A 6000-nucleotide genomic window follows, 5' to 3' on the forward strand; every position below is an offset into this window, starting at 1 on the left:
TAAAAGGCTCCAGAGATTTCATAACCTTCCCTAGAATGGCTTAAATAACAACACAAACAAAGACCAGTAATGCAAGGAAATCTGCCCTCCCAGGGCTCACCCCCCCACCCCCTGCCCCGGGCAGTATGAGCTGTACTGTCTTACACATTGATTTTCCTTCCTGGGAGACTATGCCCTTGACTTTAAATAGCTTCAGGTCAAGAGCCTGAGAACAGCTCTCCCCTTCTGCCCTCTCAGGGGTACAGGGGACCCTCTGCACCTGCTCTCTGGATTCCCAGGCTGGTGGCAGGGGAAGGGGTGGGGGTCGAGCTTGTGCCCCCCACTAAAAACACCAGCTCTCCCAGGACCCAGGACTTTCTCTAGGAGTTAGAGAGAAATCATCAAGGATTACCACAGGCAAGATGAGGCTGGGAAAGGACAGGCCTGAGGGAGCACAGGATACCAGCGGGAGCATGGGGGCAGGAGGCCTAGAGTCTGTGCATCTCCAAGGACATAGCTAACCCAACCCCAATGCCCCCAACCAGTCACTGAACCTGATCCAAGAGGGGAAAGCAAGCAGCAGGAGAAAGGGGGTAGGTAAGTGACACAGAGCAGAATGCAGTTTTTACGTAGCCTTTCATGGCTGTGGGAACAAACGTAAGTGTATTTGAGAGAGGATTAAAATAAACAAATACATAACACGACAATAATGATGGCACAGGGAATGTGCTGGAAGATACTTTCTTTCTCTACCCCCACCCTATATGCCCAAGTTTTCTCTAATTTGTATTTAAATCAAATCAAATAAACATACATGTTTCTGAAGCCGTCCTGGGAAGTCTGCCAAGAGCCAGTCTTCACTGCCCTCTTTGGACCCAAGGCCAGGAGCAGTTTCCAGTGGGTTCTGAGCACCTGACCTTGCAGGCAGGAGGAAACCATACCAACTCCAGCGCCAGGGCACAAGGGCAGGGCCAAGCTGGGGCGCTGCTCCCGACTTCTCCCTCCCTCCATGAGACCAAGCCATGGTCTCTAGAAACTGGGCCTCGAAATGGCTAGAAAGGAGGCAGCGGAAAGAGAAAAAGGAAGAAGCCCGCTTCCTTCCCTCAGTCTCTTCCCTAATGCTGCAGCTAAAGCTCGCAGAACTCCAGCAGGGAAGGAGCCAGTCCCAGCCTGGTGGGCGTGGGCTGCAGAGGAGGAAGCAGGTGCTTCTACACCCTCCTCCGGAACAGAGGGATGCGATGCCGAGGGAGAGGGCAGGGGGAAGCAACTCTCCGGGCAATCCCCTCCCCAAATGGCCAGGACAGAGGTCAGCCTGCTTGCTGAAGAGCCAAAAATGAACAGGGAAGAGCTACCCATATTTTTGGGCTATTTGCTAAGCACTTACTAAGTTCCAGGCTCCAGACTAGGCTACAGTGCGAAGCAAGATGCATGGTTCCTGCTTGCCATGGGGAAGCATGTATGAATCCAGAAACCCAACCACGGATCTACTGTGATGGTTGCACTAAAGGTGAACAAAGCTAGGCTGCTGGAGGTGAAAGCCCAGAATGCCTCTGGAAGGAGAAGGGCCAGGGTGCTTGGCTGGCACATTGGGGACAGGCCCTGCCCACAGCCAGAGCTCAGGGACCTATGGGAAGGATACACAAGCCCACCAGCTTTTGGACGCAAGGATCAGGTAGAGCAGAAAGAGCCTGGAGACAGACCTTCCCCGCCCCAGCTCCCCGTCCCTCGCCTGTCCCTTCCGAGCAGCGTGAGCTTGTAAATTACTTCATGGTCTATAAAAACACACAGAAAGACAGTCATTTTCAAGTGCCCTGTTGAGGAGGAGAATGTGAGTCCCTGGAGGGCTCGGTCTCTGCTTGCACGTTCCCTCTCTCCAATTCACGCCCCATCCGGGAGGCCGGTCTCTCCACAGGCTGCATCACTGGGCACCCTTGTCCTCTGGCTGCCTGCTGGGCTCGGCCCACAGGCGACGCTGGCAGGAGGACCAGGAAGAAGGCACCGAGGACTCATCGCACTGCTGCCACCCTCAGCCCCCCAGCTGGGGTTTTGGCCAGGGCTGCCTTCCTCCGCCTCCGTCCCCAGTTCCTGCAGGGGGACCCCTCACCAGGCTACGGCTTTGGGGGGTTCCTCCAGCCCCACCCCCCCTCCATGCCCGCAACAGCTCCCCGCTGCTCTGAGTCCCCCCAAATGCTGCATGGTCCCTACAGGGGTCCTCCTCCTGCCCCCCTCCCCTCGGAAACAGCCCTTCCACTCTGTACTCACTTCTGTGCGTGCCCAGCTGGGCTCCTCAGTGATCCAGCCCTGTGACAAGCTCGACCCATCTGGTCGTGACCGGGATGGTGGAGGACATGGTGGGGGCGGGAAATGTGTTCAGGCTGCAAGGCTCACAAGCTGGCTAGTACAGGCTCCTGTAAGGAGCTGGGAGCTGGGAAGGCTGAGCAAGAGGCTGCAATCCATGCTGAGGTCAGAGCCACAGTCCCTGTGTTCAACCTCCTCCTGGAGCCACCCAAGCCAGTGTCATAGGACAGTCACGCTCTGGGCTGAGGAAGGAGGGTTCAAGTCAGGGGTCATCAGACAGAGAGGAGAGGCTGCCCAGTGGAGGCCCGGCAGAGGAGGAGTAAGGTGAGCCAACAGAAACAGCTGGACCCCGGCACAGCAGGCAGGCGCCCAGGACAAGGTGGCTCGGGGCCCCACAGCGGAGGGAGATGGGGGCAGGAAGGTATCACAAGTCACAAGTCTGGAGCCCAGGCATGTGCAGACACAAAAGGTGAGGCCTTCAGAAAGCAGGAAGCAGGGCCCTGGTCCCACCCCGGGCTCCAGGGAGCTCCTGTCTCAGGGCTGCCGGCAGCGAGCTCCTGAGAAGGACAGGACAGACTGACTTCCTCACTGCCAGCCAGGGCCCCATTCTCATTCCACACTGCCCTCCTCCCACCACTGGCCAGCCCCAGGACAGGTCACACAAACGCAGACTATCACAGAGATTTCTGAGATAATCTAGTCCTGGGGCAGTAAAAGCTCCACCCGCCGGAAATACTCCCAACCCAGCGCCCCGGCAGACATTGCTAATCGAACCCTGCACCGCCAGTCCAAGGAGCCCAGAGCTGGCCCCACCCCTGATCTGGGTGATTGACCAATCAGAACAGGCAGCAAAGTCCAACCCTCCACTCCCGGCCCTGGGGGGTGGGGGCCTGGTGGGGGCGGAGACACAGACCCAAGAGGATGCATTGGAGACCCTAAGACCCGCACAAAGCGGTTCTACCCTCCATCAGGCCCACCTTTTGGTTTCCCCAGACAGCCTCTGTCAGATGATGAACCCCGAAAGCAGACTGCTGTCAAGGCGATACTCCCTTTGTATTGTGAATTATTCATGAGTTTTAAGACGTTTCATTTCCATGGAGTAGGCTGAGATGGAGACAAAGCGAGAGCGGGGTGGATGTGTCTGCGGGGAAGGCGGGGCTGGAGAGCAAGTCCCAGTGCCACCCATGCACCAGGAGGAGGGCTGGAAGCTCATTCTTTAAAAACCAGTTTTCTGCTTAGCAAAACTCAACATATTGTTTGTAGAAAAATTAGGGACTCCGCAAAGCCAAGAGAGGAAAATAATAGACTATCAGGTCTACCATGGGGAGAGAGCCGATGGCCACGGCCTGGGGTCCAGCTAGGGGTTTTTCAAGGAGGCAACCCGCTCCCCTCCCCTCTGCTGTGTGCAGGGCTCGCAGAGAAAAGGCACCTGTGGCAATGAGATGTGGCCCTGGGGTGATGACCCCCCCACCAGGTACGGCAGTCTTGTTGGGGACTTCTTCCACTCCCAAGGAAGAGGGCACGATGGATCCTGACACTGAAGGGGGGCTGGTCTGCTCTGCAGACCCTCAGCCAGGGGAAGTGGAGGCCACAGAGCCCATGAAGGCCACGGTCAGGATGTGTCAAGGGGAGGAGAGGCCATGGCCGACAGGTGCCAGACACTTCCTGATGGATATGTCCAGTCTCCTCAAGCAGACCTGGCATCAGGCCCATGATATGGAGAAAAACAAAGCATAAGTTCAGAGAGGTTACACAGCTGGGATTCACATCGCCCTGTAAACTCAGGGTCAACGACAGCCCCAGCCCTCCTGCCCAGCTCGTACAGTACTTATTTTGAAGACCGACAGTTCAATGCCAAATGGAATGAATCGCCATGACCTCATCTAGATCACTCCCAATGGACATAGCCCTCTTCACCTTCACCAGCATTTCCCTCTGCCTGGCATGCCCCCCTGCACCACCAGCTGATCTCTCTACTGAGTTGCTGTGCTTTCAAGGGGGGCATCAATATTGGGGATCCCATGGCCACCTGTAATGTATCTGCCCATCCCGCCCCACTGTCCTGCCCCACTGTGCATGCTGTCTGTCCCTGCACGGAGCTGTGGGCACCTGCCAGTCAGCAAGGGAGTCCAGGCCCTGTCCCCATGCTGCCTGGGCTCAATTTCAGCCCGCCTCTGACCAGGTGCCCTTGGGCGGGCCTCTGATCTTCTCAGTGCCTTGGGCAGGAATGACAACAGCCTCTCTCCAGCTCCCAGAGAGGCCCTGAGCTTGGGCCGCTACAGAGGAAAGCTCATGGTGATACCAGAAAGCGAGGAGCTTGGTCCTGAGAGCCTATTAGAGTTAACTGCTGTGCAAATAGGTTTGGATGGCTGGATCTTGGGTACCTTTAAAGTGTGTGCTCTCTGTATGGTAGTCCCTGAAGTGCCCCTTAATGACCAGAGGCCACTTAGAGAAAATACAGTAGGAGTAATAAACACGGTTACCATGGGGAAACTGAGTGCCACCAGGGGGGTATTATAATCATCTTGTTTAATACCCATAACAAGCAAGAACAGAAGGACTTGTGCTCACTTTACAGACAGGAAAAGTAAGTCCTACTGGGCTTTGAACCCAGTCCAGGAACCCAGAGCAAAACCATGGCAGGGTCGGGAGCTGTGGTGGAAAGCAGGGCTTGCATTTCCCACCCCAAAAAGCCATTCTCTCTTCCCTCTGTAGAACTAGAACCCCATTCTTAGGTGGGCACCACTAGACTCAACTTCCCAGCCTGCCTCAAAGTTCACTGAAACTATGTGACCACGTGCCGGCCAATGAGATGTCAGCAGAAATACCAAGAGACAGCTTCTTGAAACTTCTGTTAACAGAGATGTAGCACCCAGCCCTTGCCTGGCCCTTATTTATTGTCCTTCCCTCCACCCTGCTGCCTGAAACACTAAACGTGATGGCTGGAGCTCTAGCAGCCACGCTGGATCAGGACGCAAGAGCCGGACCAGGAGATGGCAGTACAGGGAGCTAGAGGAAGCCTGGGTCCCTCCGGTTTTGTGGTTCACAGTTGCCACACCAGCTCTGGATTGCCTGTGCAGAATGTGCACCTGTTTACGACACTGTTGTGGGGCTCTCTGTAATGCACAGCCAAACCTAGTCAAGACGGATCCAGAATCACCCCTAAGTCTGTCTCTCTTGGAATAAAGGCGGGCCCATTGGTGTGCTCCCAGGGAAGGCTCTGGGCTTGGTGCCTGCTCGGGGCCAGAGTGAAAGGGTGGCTGCCAGCCTCCGCCCTGTGCTTCTCCCTGCAGGTCTCACTTTACTAGACTTGAAAGAAGTCTGTAAAGTCTCATTTACAAGGTAAATCCATGCCCAGGGCTCAGTGGGGGTTCCCGTGGCTTTTACAAGGAAGAGATTTCAAAGATCAGTTAGAAAGTGCTGACTTACATCAACGGTCACAGGACCAAGGAAGGCCACTTGAGTGTGACGGCCTGTTTCAACGGACACGCCAGCGTCATGAGAACAACCGTGATAAAGACACTCTGCTTGTTAGTGGTCTGTCCTCTCTTTCCCCCTCCCCCCACTTTTAAAGTCACATTTATTGAGGCATGACTTATAGATAGTAAAATTCACCCTTTCTTGTATACAGTTCTATGAGTTTTGATGAATAAAGTTGAGTAACCACCACATTCAAGGTACAGAATAGTGTATCCCCCCAAAAATACCTTAGTGCTTGACTGT

The 6000-nt window shown here is 55.2% G+C and overlaps 1 protein-coding gene across 4 annotated transcripts in view; it reads right to left on the reverse strand.

Moving 5' to 3' along the window:
* The window catches only part of CLMN (calmin), an 85203-nt gene extending 82190 nt beyond the window's left edge, over positions 1 to 3013 (reverse strand). Inside the window, exon 1 of one of the 4 annotated variants that reach the window (XM_059373902.1) lies at positions 2242 to 3011. The gene's annotated coding sequence lies outside the window, so the exon portion shown is untranslated. Of the gene's footprint in view, positions 1 to 2241 lie in introns of all 4 variants that reach the window. The other 3 variants (XM_059373904.1, XM_059373903.1, XM_059373906.1) reach the window with 3 other exon arrangements.
* Positions 3014 to 6000: the final 2987 nt, after the last annotated feature.

The sequence above is a fragment of the Mustela nigripes genome, chromosome 13 (assembly GCF_022355385.1).
Source record: "Mustela nigripes isolate SB6536 chromosome 13, MUSNIG.SB6536, whole genome shotgun sequence".
Classification (NCBI taxonomy): Eukaryota; Metazoa; Chordata; class Mammalia; order Carnivora; family Mustelidae; genus Mustela; species Mustela nigripes.